The sequence below is a fragment of the Entelurus aequoreus genome, linkage group LG15 (assembly GCF_033978785.1).
Source record: "Entelurus aequoreus isolate RoL-2023_Sb linkage group LG15, RoL_Eaeq_v1.1, whole genome shotgun sequence".
In the NCBI taxonomy this organism is placed as follows: Eukaryota; Metazoa; Chordata; class Actinopteri; order Syngnathiformes; family Syngnathidae; genus Entelurus; species Entelurus aequoreus.
In genome coordinates this window covers 48,055,866-48,072,416 of record NC_084745.1, presented here as the reverse complement: position 1 = coordinate 48,072,416, position 16,551 = coordinate 48,055,866, and the positions used below count along the sequence as shown (strand labels likewise).

Below are 16,551 nucleotides of genomic sequence, written 5' to 3'. Positions count from 1 at the left end.
GCATAGCATAGATCCAACGAATTGATGACTAAATTAATCGCCAACTATTTTTATAATCAATTTTAATCGATTTAATCGATTAGTTGTGGCAGCCCTAGTTCTGACGTTGATTTGACCATTGAATTTTGGTCATTGCCCAACCGATATTCTACAACACAAATACAACGTTGAAACATGTCTTTTTGATGACGTTTAATCAATGTTGGGTTCTGACGTTAATTTGACCATTGAATTTTGGTCATTGCCCTACCAATATTCTACAACGCAAATACAACGCTAAAACAACATACTTTTTGATGACGTTTATTCACTTGGTCATCTCCCAAGCAACAACGTGGCTCCAACGTTGGACATCAATTTACAAACAACTATTTTGCAACGTTGCTTCAAAGTCAGTTTTAAATGACTAGTACGTACAATCAACGTTGTATCAATGTCATGTGTTGCTGTGGTGAGATTTAAGATCACTTGATTTTCTCTGATTAAATCTTTAATGTTTTCCAGACAGTACATTCCTTTATTTCCTCTCCTAATGCTTTCTACGTTTTCCTTTTAAGCCATTCCACTCGCTCAGATGCCGATTGGCGTACACTGCACATTGTCCTCTGTGAGATGTATTAAGAGCTTATTTCCATCAGAAAATGCATCTCCTTAAATCACGCTGCAGCAAAGCCAGGAACCGACAGAGCTGCATTTTTTTATTTGGTTCCATTATTCTAATTGCCTTTAACCTGCAATCAATATTTACAGCACAGAAAACAAAGGGGATGACGATCTAAGCATTTCCCTCCTTCACGGCTCCATCCACCCTTTGTTGCGCGTTGTTTGCACAATTTGCCACAAGGACGACAAAAAGTCAAAATAACGAGTACATTTGGAGTTTTTAAAACAAGGAGAGAAGAGGTTGGTGAAGGAGAAGGAACAGCGAGAAATCCAGTCTCCAGAGTGCGTGAAAGGCCAACGGCCCACGCTGGGATCCCATCTGGCCTCTTTGCTCAGCTTGTGTGTGTGTTTTGTGTGTCCGGGCGACTGGGAGTGTGTGCCAAAGTGTGACATGATCCCTTACATGTGTTGGTGCACGTCAGCACCAAGCTGCTTATGTGTGTGTTTTGAGGACGCGCCTGCGAGTTTGTGTTCGCTGGCGGAGCCGTGCGTCCGTGGGTTTGCAGTGTTCGTCCCCCGTCAACAAAGTTTGAGGATGAAGGAGTGTGGCGGCCCTAGGGCACCGCGCGGTGTGTCATTGCCTGACCTGTGTGCAGGGAGCGAAGTAGGTTATTGAGGGCGCATCTGCGATACTAACACAACACAACGAGGTGCCGTCAACCCAAAGAAAGGGTTGATTTGCCTTTGAATATTTTTTCTAATTCTGCCACTAACCGCTAAATATCTAATGAATAACCTATGAATACATTTTTCGAATACCGTATTTTTTCCCCCCTCAAAATTCAACAGTGCGCCTTATAACCCGGTGCGCCTAATGTACGGAATCATTCTGGTTTTGCTTACCAACCTCAAAGTGATTTTATTTGGTACATGGTGTAATGATGAGTGTGACCAGTAGATGGCAGTCAAACATAAGAGATACGTGTAGACTGCAATATGATGGCAATACGACTCAGGTAAACAACACCAACATCTCCCTCCGCTGTTGCCATTTCTAATATAAAGTAGTGTAAAGTTCTTACTTATTTCTGTCAGTAAACTCGCCATGAAAGCGCTAAAACATACCGGTGTAGTGAGTTTACATTATTCACCCAAGGAACTTTAGTTACTAGAGAGTTCCGGTCGGGCGGTTTTTCACGGGACACATTTCCGATTTTTCTAATTCTGCTACTAACCACTAAATTTCTAATAACCTATGGATACATTTTTCAAATACCGTATTTTCCAAGCTTAAGGCGCACTTAAAATATTTGTTTTCCCTCAAAACTCGCCTTATAACCCGGTGCGCCTAATGTACGGAAAATAATTCAAGTTTTGCTTACCAAACTTAAAGCAATTTTATTTGGTATATAGTGTAATGACAAGTGTGACCAGTAGATGGCATTCATCCTCCGCTGTTGCCATTTCTAATATAAAGTAGTGTAAAGTTCTTACTTGTATCTGTCAGTAAACTCGCCATGAAAGCGCTAAAACATACCGGTGTAGTGAGTTTACATTATTCACCCAAGGAACTTTAGTTACTAGAGAGTTCCGGTCGGGCGGTTTTTCACGGGACACATTTCCGATTTTTCTAATTCTGCTACTAACCACTACATTTCTAATAACCTATGGATACATTTTTCAAATACCGTATTTTCCAAGCTTAAGGCGCACTTAAAATATTTGTTTTCCCTCAAAACTCGCCTTATAACCCGGTGCGCCTAATGTACGGAAAATAATTAAAGTTTTGCTTACCGAACTTAAAGCAATTTTATTTGGTATATAGTGTAATGACAAGTGTGACCAGTAGATGGCATTCATCCTCCGCTGTTGCCATTTCTAACATGAAGTAGTGTAAAGTTCTTACTTGTATCTGTCAGTAAACTCGCCATGAAAGCGCTAAAACATACCGGTGTAGTGAGTTTACATTATTCACCCAAGGAACTTTAGTTACTAGAGAGTTCCGGTCGGACGGTTTTTCACGGGACACATTTCCGATTTTTCTAATTCTGCTACTAACCACTACATTTCTAATAACCTATGGATACATTTTTCGAATACCGTATTTTCCTGACTTAAGGCGCACTTAAAGTATTTTTTTTCCCTCAAAATTGCCTTATAACCGGGTGCGCCTAATGTACGGAATAATTATGACTTGACATGTGTGCGGTATTTGATTATCACCAATAATAGTAGCCAGTTACTTCCAAAGTACTACTACATATACTAGTGCTATTTGACTGGCGGCCCGGGGGCCGAATTCGGCTTGGAAATGACAGCATACCGGTTCACAAAGAGTTCAGTTCAAAATTACCGTATTTTTCGGACTATAAGGCGCCCTTAAAATCCTTGTTTTTCCCTCAAAACTTGACAGTGCGCCTTATAGCCCGGTGCGCCTAATGTACGGGATAATTCTGGTTTTGCTTACCGACCTCGAAGCAATTTTATTTATTACACGATGTAATGATAAGCAGTCAAACATAAGAGATACGTGTAGACTGCAATATAAGGGCAATATGACTCAAGTAAACAACACCAACATTTTACATGTTCCATTGAAAATATAGAACATTACACACGGCGTTAAAAAATCTATCAAAATGTTTTAGTACGACTTTGGTAAGCTATGAAGCCACACCGCTTGATGGATTGTACTGTGCTTCAACATAGAAGTATTATTATGGTGTGTGTATAAGATAAGTCTCATTATCTGGAGTTTTGTTTCGTAGTATTATGCAAAATCAACTTTTCTTACTGGTACGTGCTGATCTGTATTTGGGATCTGCATAAGTACTGAAAAATTGCACGCTTCCGCCTTTGTAGTCCGTGCGGACTCCATAGTCTATGAGCTTTTTCTTTTTCTCTATCTTCTTGTTATGGGACATTCATCCTCTGCTGTTGCCATTTCTAATATAAAGTAGTTTAAAGTTCTTACTTTTATCTGTCAGTAAATTCGCCATGAAAGCGCTAAAACATACCGGTGTAGTGAGTTTACATTATTCACCCAAGGAACTATAGTTATTAGAGAGTTTCGGTCAGACGTTTTTTCACGGGACACATTTCCGATTTTTCTAATTCTGCTACTAACCACTACATTTCTAATAACCTATGGATACATTTTTCGAATACCGTATTTTCCGGACTTAAGGCACACTTAAAATATTTGTTTTCCCCCTCAAAACTCGCCTTATAACCCGGTGCGCCTAATATTCTGAATAATTCAAGTTTTGCTTACCCAAATTAAAGCAATTTTATTAGGTACATAGTGTAATGACAAGTGTGACCAAGATGGCATTCATCATCCACTGTTGCCATTTCTAATATAAAGTAGTGTAAAGTTCTTACTTATTTCTGTCAGTAAACTCGCCATGAAAGCGCTAAAACATACCGGTGTAGTGAGTTTACATTATTCACCGAAGGAACTATAGTTATTAGAGAGTTCCGGTCAGACGGTTTTTCACGGGACACATTTCCGGCGTTGTGGTTGTTTCCGGATGAGGATATGTTGTTGATTTAAGTAAGTCTGAATTGTTACGGATCACACACCTACCGCCTCTCTTTCTGTTCAGCAGAGCGCACCTCGGGACAAGCCCACAGGCGTTCTCCTCTGGCTGTGGTCGCGCCTCCGCACGGCCACAACCACTGTGCAATCAACACACCTGCCAGTGATGAGACCGGCCTACATAAGCCAGCGCCTCTTGCGTTCCAGTGCCAGAACGTAGCTACTCGTACCCGTACAGTAAGCCTTATTACGTCTCCAGCTTTCCTTGCCTATGTGCTTCCTCGCTCTTTGTGTTCTTCCCCAGTCGTGCTCATTGGGTCCTGTGTTGTGTCGTCATCCGGCTTCCCGTCTCCTTTCCCCGTTGTCGAGGTGTGTGTCTCGTCTTCCCGGATCCCCTCTGGACTCTCTGCTGCCTCTCTGGATCTCGACCTCACGCCTGCCCTCAGACCACGACGCCTCGCTCCAGCCCTTGACCTTCCGAGCCTGCCTTGCCCTATCTGGACTTCTGCCTCAATTTCAACACCCCCTGGTAACAACCCTCACATACTTGCCACACATAGTCACACCATAGTCATTTGGATTACGTACACACTTCACACACATTAGTTTCTCCCGCTGTACCGTTACATGAGTGTCATTAAAACAGTTAGCGCCACCTTTTGACACTTCTTTCACCCGCGTCCTTGCACGCTACACCGCTACAACAAAGATGACGGGGAGAAGACGCTGTCGAAGGTGAGCCACGTAAATAAGACCGCCCACAAAACGGCGCATCCTGAAGAGACGCTCGGAAAGCGACTTGAAAATGGTCTGCAACACTTGCACACCAATTTCAGCTATGCCCTGAGATTCAAGATTTCTGGAGTTCGATTATCAGACGGTATTCTCATGTACTTCAAGTAAATCTGGATCCTGACCCTGAAACGGCTTTGCTTGGCATTTCTAACACTTTAGACAAGATGGGTCGGAATGTTAGCACAGTGGTGGCCTAAGTTTGAAGCCTGGTTGAGGGAGCTAGTGGGAATCCTCCACATTGAAAAACTGATGTATGAGATATCTGGTAACTTACATAGATTTCGTGATGTGTGGAGACTTATCTTGGAATACCTGAAACTGTAGTCAACCCCCCTAAGAAGTGTCCGTCTTGGCATAATTGATGTGATCGATGAAAGTGGACATTCAACTGATACGTTAAGCCTCTTTGTAGGTTTTTATTTTTTACACGTTACAATCTGTGTTAAGAAATTCTTTATTGATTATTTTTATTTTCATATTGTATTTATTTATACATTTATTTTATTGTATGTGTATATGTTTGTATTAAGAAAGCTGACAATAAAAATACTTTGAACATTATCTATGCAACATTTTGACCAAAGAACCACCATTACATGTTATGTAGACCACAAGGAAGTCTTTTACATTTAGAAAAAAAATCATAATAATATGACTCCTTTAATGCGCCCTATAATCCGGTGTGCCTTTTGTATGAAAAAAACACCTGACTAGACCCGCTCATCGGCAGTGCGCCTTATAATCCGGTGCGCCCTATGGTCCGAAAAAATACGGTACACAGATAATAGCGGTTGATGAAGTTACCTTACTAACAACATTTGTGGGGGTTATTTTACAACACTACATGTACAAAACCCAAAAGCAGTGAAGTTGGCACGTTGTGTAATTCGTAAATAAAAACGGAATACAATGATTTGCAAATCAACTTATATTCAATTGAATAGACTGCAAAGACAAGATATTTAATGTTCGAACTGAGAAACTTAAACATCTTTTTGCAAATAATCATTAACTTAGAATTTAATGGCAGCAACACATTGCAAAAAAGTTGGCACAGGGGCATTTTTACCACTGTGTTACATGGCCTTTCCTTTTGACAACACTCAGTAAACGTTTGGGAACTGAGGAGACACATTTTTGAAGCTTCTCAGGTGGAATTCTTTCCCATTCTTGCTTGATGTACAGCTTAAGTTGTTCAACAGTCCGGGGGTCTCCGTTGTGGTATTTTAGGCTTCATAATGCGCCACACATTTTCAATGGGAGACAGGTCTGAACTACAGGCGTGGTATTTTAGGCTTCATATTCTGGGTGTTGTTGGTTAATGTCTTTGGCTTTGCATGGTAGAGTTTTAACTTGCACTTACAGATGTAGCGACCAACTGTAGTTACAGACAGTGGTTTTCTGAAGTGTTCCTGAGCCCATGTGGTGATATCCTTTACACACTGATGTCAGTTTTTGATGCAGTACCACCTCAGGGATCGAAGGTTCTGTAATATCATCGCTTACGTGCAGTGATTTCTCCAGATTCTCTGAACCTTTTGATGATATTACGGACCGCAGATGGTGAAATCCCTAAATTCCTTGCAATAGCTGGTTGAGAAATGTTGTTCTTAAACTGTTGGACGATTTGCTCAGGCATTTGTTCACAAAGTGGTGACCCTCGCCCCGTCCTTGTTTGTGAATGACTGAGCATTTCACGAAAGGTGCTTTTGTACCCAATCATGGCACCCACCTGTTCCCAATTAGCCTGTTCACCTGTGGGATGTTCCAAATAAGTGTTTGATGAGCATTCCTCAACTTTTCTCAGTCTTTTTTGCCACTTGGGCCAGCTTTTTTGAAACATGTTGCAGGCATCAACTTCCAAATGAGCTAATATTTGCAAAAATAACAAAGTTTTCCAGTTTGAACGTTAATTATCTCGTCTTTGCAGTCTATTCAATTGAATATAGGCGGAAAAGGATTTGCAAATCATTGTATTCTGTTTTTATTTACCATTTACACAATGTGCCAACTTCACTGGCAGTTCTACACGAGGTTCACCCACGTACACACGTTACATTAGCACCCCCAGGACCTCGCTTGAACCATTGAATTACTGTAAATCAGGGGTCACCAACGCGGTGCCCGCGGGCACCAGGTAGCCGGTAAGGACCAGATGAGTAGCCCGCTGGCCTGTTCTAAAAATAGCTCAAATAGCAGCACTTACCAGTGAGCAGCCTCTATTTTTTAAATGTTATTTATTTACTAGCAAGCTGGTCTCGCTTTGCCCGACATTTTTAATTCTAAGAGAGACAAAACTCAAATAGAATTTGAAAATCCAAGAAAATATTTTAAAGACTTGGTCTTCACTTGTTTAAATAAATTCATTAATTTTTTTACTTTGCTTCTTATAACTTTCAGAAAGACAATTTTAGAGAAAAAATTCAACCTTAAAAATGATTTTAGGATTTTTAAACACATATACCTTTTTACCTTTTAAATTCCTTCCTCTTCTTTCCTGACAATTTAAATCAATGTTCAAGTATTTTTTTTTTTTATTGTAAAGAATAATAAATACATTTTAATTTAATTCTTCATTTTAGCTTCTGTTTTTTCGACGAAGAATATTTGTGAAATATTTCTTCAAACTTATTATGATTAAAATTCAAAAAACTTATTCCGGCAAATCTAGAAAATCCGTAGAATCAAATTTAAATCTTATTTCAGAGTGTTTTGAATTTCTTTTAAAATTTTTGTTCTGGAAAATCTAGAAGAAATAAGGATTTGTCTTTGTTAGAAATATAGCTTGGTCCAATTTGTTATATATTCTAACAAAGAGCAGATTGGATTTTAACCTATTTAAAACATGTCATCAAAATTCTAAAATGAATCTTAATCAGGAAAAATGACTAATGATGTTCCATAAATTCTTTTTTTAATTTTTTCAAAAAGATTCAAATTAGCTAGTTTTTCTCTTCTTTTTTTCGGTTGAATTTTGAATTTTAAAGAGTCGAAATTGAAGATAAACTATGTTTCAAAATGTAATTGTCATCTTTTTCGTGTTTTCTCCTCTTTTAAACCGTTCAATTAAGTGTAAATATCATTAATTATTAATAATAACATAGAGTTAAAGGTAAATTGAGCAAATTGGCTATTTCTGGCAATTTATTTAAGTGCGTATCAAACTGGTAGCCCTTCGCATTAATCAGTACCCAAGAAGTAGCTCTTGGTTTCAAAAAGGTTGGTGACCCCTGCTGTAAATGGTCACAGTGACCAACGCAGTGTTTTGCCCTATTGGCCTAATTCACTCCGCAGCGCTAAACGTCCTTACGGCTAAACATAATAACAAAAGAAAAATGAGGCATGCTTTTCAATAAGTGAGGACGTCTCCACTCTCTATGAACACAACAGCCTTGTCCTTAAACGCCCACTGACCTATTTTAGGCTCCTCACCGAGATGCTGATCGGTTTAAGTGAGTTTAGGCACGACGCGGGAGGATTTTGTTATTCAAGTGTGTAACCTAGCTGCTGTTTATCTTACCGCGCCTGTTTGAGATAACGGTAAGCGCCGTCGGGGTTATCGGTACTGGTAAACGCGGAGCCACTTTCAATCATTTGCAAACATCTAAAGATTCAGCGTCCAGATTTGGACTGTCAAAGCAGATGCCGCCGCATATACAGTATTTCTGCCTGGCGGATGCAGACAGCGTGGCCATTTGCGGGGCTGCAGTGAAGAACGCCAAGCCCTCGCAGCTATTCATTATCGTAAGTGTGTCTGCAGCAGAAGTGAGCAGGCGGCGCGGCGCACGGCGTCGGCGGGGGGGGGGGGGGGGGGAAGATTGCTGAAATGAGCTTTGGGAAAGGCGAAAGGCCTCAAAGGAGACGTTTTGGAGAAGGCTGACACGACTTGACTTGTTTTCTGCGGGGCGGTATAGCTCGGTCGGTAGAGTGGCCGTGCTAGCAACTTGAAGGGTTCCAGGTTCGATCCCCCCTAGTCACTGCCGTGGTGTCCTTGGGCAAGACACTTTGTGGAAGGGAGAGTGTAACACAAACACAAATAGACTGAATTGACATTGAAAGAGTAAATGAAACCTAATTTCTAGGTATAATAATTCATGATAAAATGAACTGGAAATCTCATTAAAAAATATAACTTTAAACTAGTCTTAACTTTAAAGAAATACACTCTATACATTGCTAATGTGGTAAATGACTATTCTAGCTGCAAATGTCTGGTTTTTGGTGCAATATCTACATAGGTGTATAGAGGCCCATTTCCAGCAACTATCACTCCAGTGTTCTAATGGTACAATGTGTTTGTGCTCATTGGCTCAAAAGGCTAATTGATGATTAGAAAACCCTTGTGCAATCATGTTCACACATCTGAAAACAGTTTAGCTCGTTACAGAAGCTACAAAACTGACCTTCCTTTGAGCAGATTGAGTTTCTGGAGCATCACATTTGTGGGGTCAATTAAACGCTCAAAATGGCCAGAAAAAGAGAACTTTCATCTGAAACTCGACAGTCTATTCTTGTTCTTAGAAATGAAGGCTATTCCACAAAATTGTTTGGGTGACCCCAAACTTTTGAACGGTAGTGTATGTATATATATATATATATATATATATATATATATATATATATATATATATATATATATATATATATATATATATATATATACATATATATATATATATATACATATATATATACATATATATATATATATATATATATATATATATATATACATATATATATACATATATATATATATATATATATATATATACATATATATATATATATATATATATATATATATATATATATATATATATATATATATATATATATATATATATACATATATATATATATATATATATATATATATATATATATATATATATATATATATATATATATATATATATATGTATATATATATATATATATGTGTGTGTGGGGGAAAAAATCACAAGACTATTTCATCTCTACCGGCCTGTTTCATGAGGGGTTTCCCTCAATCATCAGGAGATTTTAATAGAAGCATTCACATACCATGGTTTATATAGGGCACAGAACGGGTGGGTACAGGCAGGCGTAGGGGCGTGGTGATTGGCACACAACGTAATGTGGCAAGAAAAACATCAATAATGAATTAAGCAAAACATGCATAAATCACTTCATATTCTCTACTGCTCGCTAGTGTTACCATATCCGAGTTACTGTGCAGAAATATGGGGAAATAACTACGATATTGCAAAAATGTGTAGAATAAATATCAAATTGTCAACGTTTATGTCAACGAAGATTTGCATTCGCAGTCATTTTGATAGTAGGCTAATATAGCTAATATGGACACTTATCAATCAATCAATCAAAGTTTATTTATATAGCCCTAAATCACGAGTGTCTCAAAGGGCTGCACAAGCCACAACGACATTCTCGGCTCAGATCCCGCATAAGGGCAAGGAAAAAATTGACAATGAGAAACCTTGGAGGGGACCGCAGATGTGGGGAACCCCCCACCCCCTGGGCGACCGGCGCAAAGGACGTTGAGTGGATCTAACATAATATTGTCACAGTCCAGTCCATAGTGGATCTAACATAATAGTGTGAGAGTCCAGTCCATAGTGGATCTAACATAATAGTGTGAGAGTCCAGTCCATAGTGGATCTAACATAATAGTGTGAGAGTCCAGTCCATAGTGGATCTAACATAATAGTGTGAAAGTCCAGTCCATAGTGGATCTAACATAATATTGTGGGAGTCCAGTCCATAGTGGATCTAACATAATAGTGTGAGAGTCCAGTCCATAGTGGATCTAACATAATAGTGAGAGTCCAGTCCATAGTGGATCTAACCTAATAGTGAGAGTCCAGTCCATAGTGGATCTAACATAACAGTGTGAGAGTCCAGTCCATAGTGGATCTAACATAATAGTGTGAGTCCAGTCCATAGTGGATCTAACATAATAGTGTGAGAGTCCAGTCCATAGTGGATCTAACATAATAGTGTGAGAGTCCAGTCCATAGTGGATCTAACATATTATTGTGGGAGTCCAGTCCATAATGGATCTAACATAATAGTGTGAGAGTCCAGTCCTAACATAATAGTGAGAGTCCAGTCCATAGTGGATCTAACATAATAAATGATAAATGATAAATGGGTTATACTTGTATAGCGCTTTTCTACCTTAAAGGTACTCAAAGCGCTTTGACAGTATTTCCACATTCACCCATTCACACACACATTCACACACTGATGGCGGGAGCTGCCATGCAAGGCGCTAACCAGCAGCCATCAGGAGCAAGGGTGAAGTGTCTTGCCCAAGGACACAACGGACGTGACTAGGATGGTAGAAGGTGGGGATTGAACCCCAGTAACCAGCAACCCTCCGATTGCTAGCACGGCCACTCTACCAACTTCGCCACGCGAAGAGAGTCCATAGTGGATCTAACATAATAGTGAGAGTCCAGTCCATAGTGGATCTAACATAATAGTGTGAGAGTCCAGTCCATAGTGGGGCCAGCAGGAGACCATCTCGAGTGCCGACCCCTGCTTCAAGCTAATTGACTAGAACCTATTCAGGTTTTTGTTTTTTTATGTGCTTGATTGATGTTACGTGAGTTCAGAAAGAATGGCCCAGGTGGAAGAGAAAGTCAGGGAAACTTTGCAGACGAGTCAATGTCACATTTGTGTCTTGAGAGCAGCCTGACACTGCATCTTCCTCTTTCCGCCTCCTCCCAATCACTTTGCAGATGAGGTTGGCAGGGGTAGATCAGCTCTATAGCTCAGACTAATTTATGTCCTCCGCAGAGGACGGTGCATTAGGAAGATCAGCCTCATCCACCACAGCCACACACACGCAACACGCTGCCATGACTAAACAGAAAGAGGACACACAACCATAAACATGCGGCGGATGAATGCTTGGTGAGCTTGTGCAAGCATTTTGTGCACAATTTGAATGAACTGGCACAACCTAAGCTGCAGTTTGGATTTGGATTTATTGTCTTGTTAGTCAGGATTTTGAATGTATTTGTGTTTTATATTACAAACCCCAAAACCAGTGAAGTTGGCACTTTGTGTATATCGTAAATAAAAACAGATTACAATGATTCGCAAATCCTTTTTAAACTATATACAATTGAATAGACCGCAAAGACAACATATTTAACGTTCAAACTGGAAAACTTTGTTATTTTTTTGCAAATATTAGCTCATTTGGAAGTGGATGCCTGCGACATGTTTCAAAAAAGCTGGCACAAGTGGCAAAAAAGACTGAGAAAGTTGAGGAATGCTCATCAAACACTTATTTGGAACATCCCACAGGTGAACAGGCAAATTGGGAACAGGTGGGTGCCATGATTGGGTATAAAAGCAGCATCCATGAAATGCTCAGTCATTCACAAACAAGGATGGGGCGAGGGTCACCACTTCGTCAACAAATGCGTGAGTAAATTGTCGAACATATTAAGAACAGCATTTCTCAACCAGCTATTGCAAGGAATTTAGGGATTTGACCATCTACGGTCCTAATCATCAAAAGATTCAGAGAATCTGGAGAAATCACTGCACGTAAGCGATGATATTACGCACCTTCGATCCCTCAGGCGGTTCTGCATCAAAAAGCGACATCAGTGTGTAAAGGATATCACCACATGGGCTCGGGAACACTTCAGAAAACCACTGTCAGCAACTACAGTTGGTCGCTACATCTGTAAGTGCAAGTTAAAACTCTACTACGCAAAGCCAAAGCCATTTATCAACAACACCCAGAAACGCTACCGGCTTCGGTGGACCCGAGCTCATATAGGATGGACTGATGCAAAGTGGAAAAGTGTTCTGTGGTCTGATGAGTCCACATTTCAAATTGTTTTTGGAAACTGTGGATGTCGTGTCCTCCGTACCAAAGAGGAAAAGAACCATCCGGATTGTTCTAGGCGCAAAGTGTAAAAGCCAGCATCTGTGATGGTATGGGGGTGTATTAGTGCCCAAGACATGGGTAACGTACACATCTGTGAAGGCGCCATTAATGCTGAAAGGTACATACAGGTTTTGGAGCAACATATGTTGCCATCCAAGCAACGTTATCATGGACGCCCCTGCTTATTTCAGCAAGACAATGCCAAGCCACGTGTTACAACAGCGTGGCTTCATAGTAAAAGAGTGCGGGTACTAGACTGGCCTGCCTGTAGTCCAGACCTGTCTCCCATTGAAAATGTGTGGCCCGATATGAAGTGTAAAATACGAGAATGGAGACCCCCGGACTGTTGAACAACTTAAGCCAGGGGTCACCAACGCTGTGCCCGCGGGCACCAGGTAGCCCGTAAGGACCAGATGAGTAGCCCGCAGGCCTGTTCTAAAAATAGCTCAAATAGCAGCACTTACCAGTGAGCTGCCTCTATTTTTTAAATTGTATTTATTTACTAGCAAGCTGGTCTCGCTTTGCTCGACATTTTTAATTCTAAAAGAGACAAAACTCAAATAGAATTTGAAAATCCAAGAAAATATTTTAAAGACTTGGTCTTCACTTGTTTAAATAAATTCATAATTTTTTTTACTTTGCTTCTTATAACTTTCAGAAAGACAATTTTAGAAAAAAAAAAATACAACCTTAAAATGATTTTAGGATTTTTAAACACATATACCTTTTTACCTTTTAAATTCCTTCCTCTTCTTTCCTGACAATTGAAATCAATGTTCAAGTAAAAAAAAAAATTTTTATTGTAAAGAATAATAAATACATTTTGATTTAATTCTTCATTTTAGCTTCTGTTTTTTCGACGAAGAATATTTGTGAAATATTTCTTCAAACTTATTATGATTAAAATTCAAAAAAAATATTCTGGCAAATCTAGAAAATCTGTAGAATCAAATCTAAATATTATTTCAAAGTCTTTTGAATTTCTTTTAAAAAATTTGTTCTGGAAAATCTAGAAGAAATAATGATTTGTCTTTGTTAGAAATATAGCTTGGTCCAATTTGTTATATATTCTAACAAAGTGCAGATTGGATTTTAAGCTATTTAAAACATGTCATCAAAATTCTAAAATTAATCCTAATCAGGAAAAATTACTAATTATGTTCCATAAAATCTTTTTTTAATTTTTTCAAAAAGATTCAAATTAGCTAGTTTTTCTCTTCTTTTTTTCGGTTGAATTTTGAATTTTAAAGAGTCGAAATTGAAGATAAACTATGTTTCAAAATTTAATTGTCATTTTTTTTCGTGTTTTCTCCTCTTTTAAACCGTTCAATTGAGTGTAAATATCATTAATTATTAATAATAACAGAGTTAAAGGTAAATTGAGCAAATTGGCTATTTCTGGCAATTTATTTAAGTGTTTTTAAACTGGTAGCCCTTCGCATTAATCAGTACCCAAGAAGTAGCTCTTGCTTTCAAAAAGGTTGGTGACCCCTGACTTAAGCTGTACATCAAGCAAGAATGGGAAAGAATTCCACCTGAAAAGCTTCAGAAATTGCTGTCCTCAAATCCCAAACGTTTACTGAGTGTTGTTAAAAGGAAAGGCCATGTAACACAGTGGTAAAAATACCCCTGTGACAACTTTTTTGCAATGTGTTGCTGCCATGAAATTCTAAGTTAATGATTATTTGCAAAAAAAAAATTAAGTTTCTCAGTTCGAACATTAAATATCTTGTCTTTGCATTCTATTCAATTGAATACAAGTTGAAAAGTTGAAATCGTTGTATTGTCTTTTTATTTACGTATTACACAACGTGCCAACTTCGCTGGTTTTGGAGTTTTGCATATTTTGCAGAAATATTCTTACGACGGACCTCATGTACAAATCATATTTTCAGTTTCTTGTATTAAGCCAATTTGTATGTTTGGTTTTTTTCTACTTCATGTACACATTGCACTTCAAATATTTTTCATCGGCAATTCAAATAAGCTTCTTCTACAAAACGGACCATTTAATATGATGCATTACAACTTGCAAATTGTTGAAAATGTCGGAAAAACACTCCATTTCCAGAATGCTTCATTTGATCCAAATATGTAAAATGGAAAGAATTTGGGTTGAATTGTTGTGTTTGCAAAGTATTTTAAGACTTCAAGGGGCTGAGGCATTTACACAGATGCCTCGAGGGCACCAACTTGCCAATGTATTTACACAGTAAATACCGCCCTCTCTAACGACGTAATTGTGTACGTACGCTACACATGCACGCTCATGAGTTTTAGGTCAGGGGTGTCAAACCCATTTTAGCTTAGAGTATTGGCGGTTATTTGTTTTTGGGGGGTGTTATCAGCTTTTTTTACATTTATTTTTTATTTTTTAGAATGCACAAAAAAGAGAAAGATGTACTTGCCAGACACAGGGATTTTGAACGATAGGCAAAAAAAGCGCCGTTCCCCTTCAAGCTTTTGTCTGCTGCCGCACAATTCTAGGAATGTCTGCCATCATTTGATGTGGCTCCTATGTTTTTGCAGGACTGCGTGCACCATTTCACTAAACGCCTCAAGTCAAACAAAACGTTTATAAATATTAAAGAAGTTTTGCTTTTTTTTGCATATAAAAAATGTGTCATATCTGTGACCTGCAGAAACATACACATCAACTCATTATTCTGTCGACTGGACTCTTTATAATGCAGGGCGTTTCAGCGACGCAGGACGCCTGAAAAGGCATTTTGTACGCATTTTACGTTGGAATTTTTTGACTTCTCATTTGCATCCCCCTCAGTTGAGAAGAGTGGAGGGCAGATGCATAGCCCGCAGGAAACGGCAACAGCTTTGCCTCCAGCGCTGACCTCTTCAGATGACAACCATATGCCACTATATTAAATATGTATGTCTGTGGAGAGTGTGACGTGTGGCGTTCACTGTGCTAAAACCCTCTAAAAAGGAGTCAAATGTTGGAACAACGTCCATTTGGCTTGAATGTAAATCTCCTGGCAACACCCGCTCATCGGCAAGGTGCCTTGCAATCAGGTCTGAAAAAATACGGTAATATGCATTCTCTTGCGGCTGGATCATTCCAGACGCACCAGAGTGCACCTTTAGCATAATTATTTATATATACACTGCAAAAAGTCAGTGTTCAAAAACAAGAAAGAAAAATACAAAAATGAGGGGTATTTTACTTGAACTAAGCAAAATTATCTGCCAATAGAACAAGAAAATTTGGCTTGTCAAGACTTTCCAAAACAAGTAAAATTAGCTAACCTCAATGAACCCAAAAATACCTTAAAATAAGTATATTCTCACTAATAACAAGTGCACTTTTCTTGGTAGAAAAAAAAAAATTAGACCTTTTTGCTCAATATGTTGAAAAATATTCTTAAATAAGTAAATGCTAGTGCCATTATCTTGACATAATGATTTTTTTTTCATGCTTGAAGTAAGAAATTATTACTTTAAATAAGTAGTGTCATACTTGTGAGTGTTGATGCTTTGTAAAAGTTGATATTCTAGTTTCAAGCATGTTTTACTCAATATAGGTCATCAAATCTCAGCAAAAAGCAGTAATATCTTACTGAGATCATTTCGGACCAAAACCCTTAAAACAAGTAAAACACTAACATAAAATCTGCTTAGTGAGAAGAATTATCTTATCAGACAGAAAATAAGCAAATATCACCTTTATTTGAGCTAT

General features: G+C 38.6%; 1 long non-coding RNA gene across 1 annotated transcript in view; it reads right to left on the bottom strand.

The window, feature by feature from the left end:
• Positions 1–486: 486 nt before the first annotated feature.
• Positions 487–16,551, bottom strand: part of LOC133630486 (uncharacterized) — a 102,933-nt gene continuing 86,868 nt past the window's right edge. The window contains exon 3 of the long non-coding RNA XR_009821261.1: positions 487–1,249. This is a non-coding gene — a long non-coding RNA (uncharacterized LOC133630486). The remainder of the gene's footprint in view (positions 1,250–16,551) is intronic.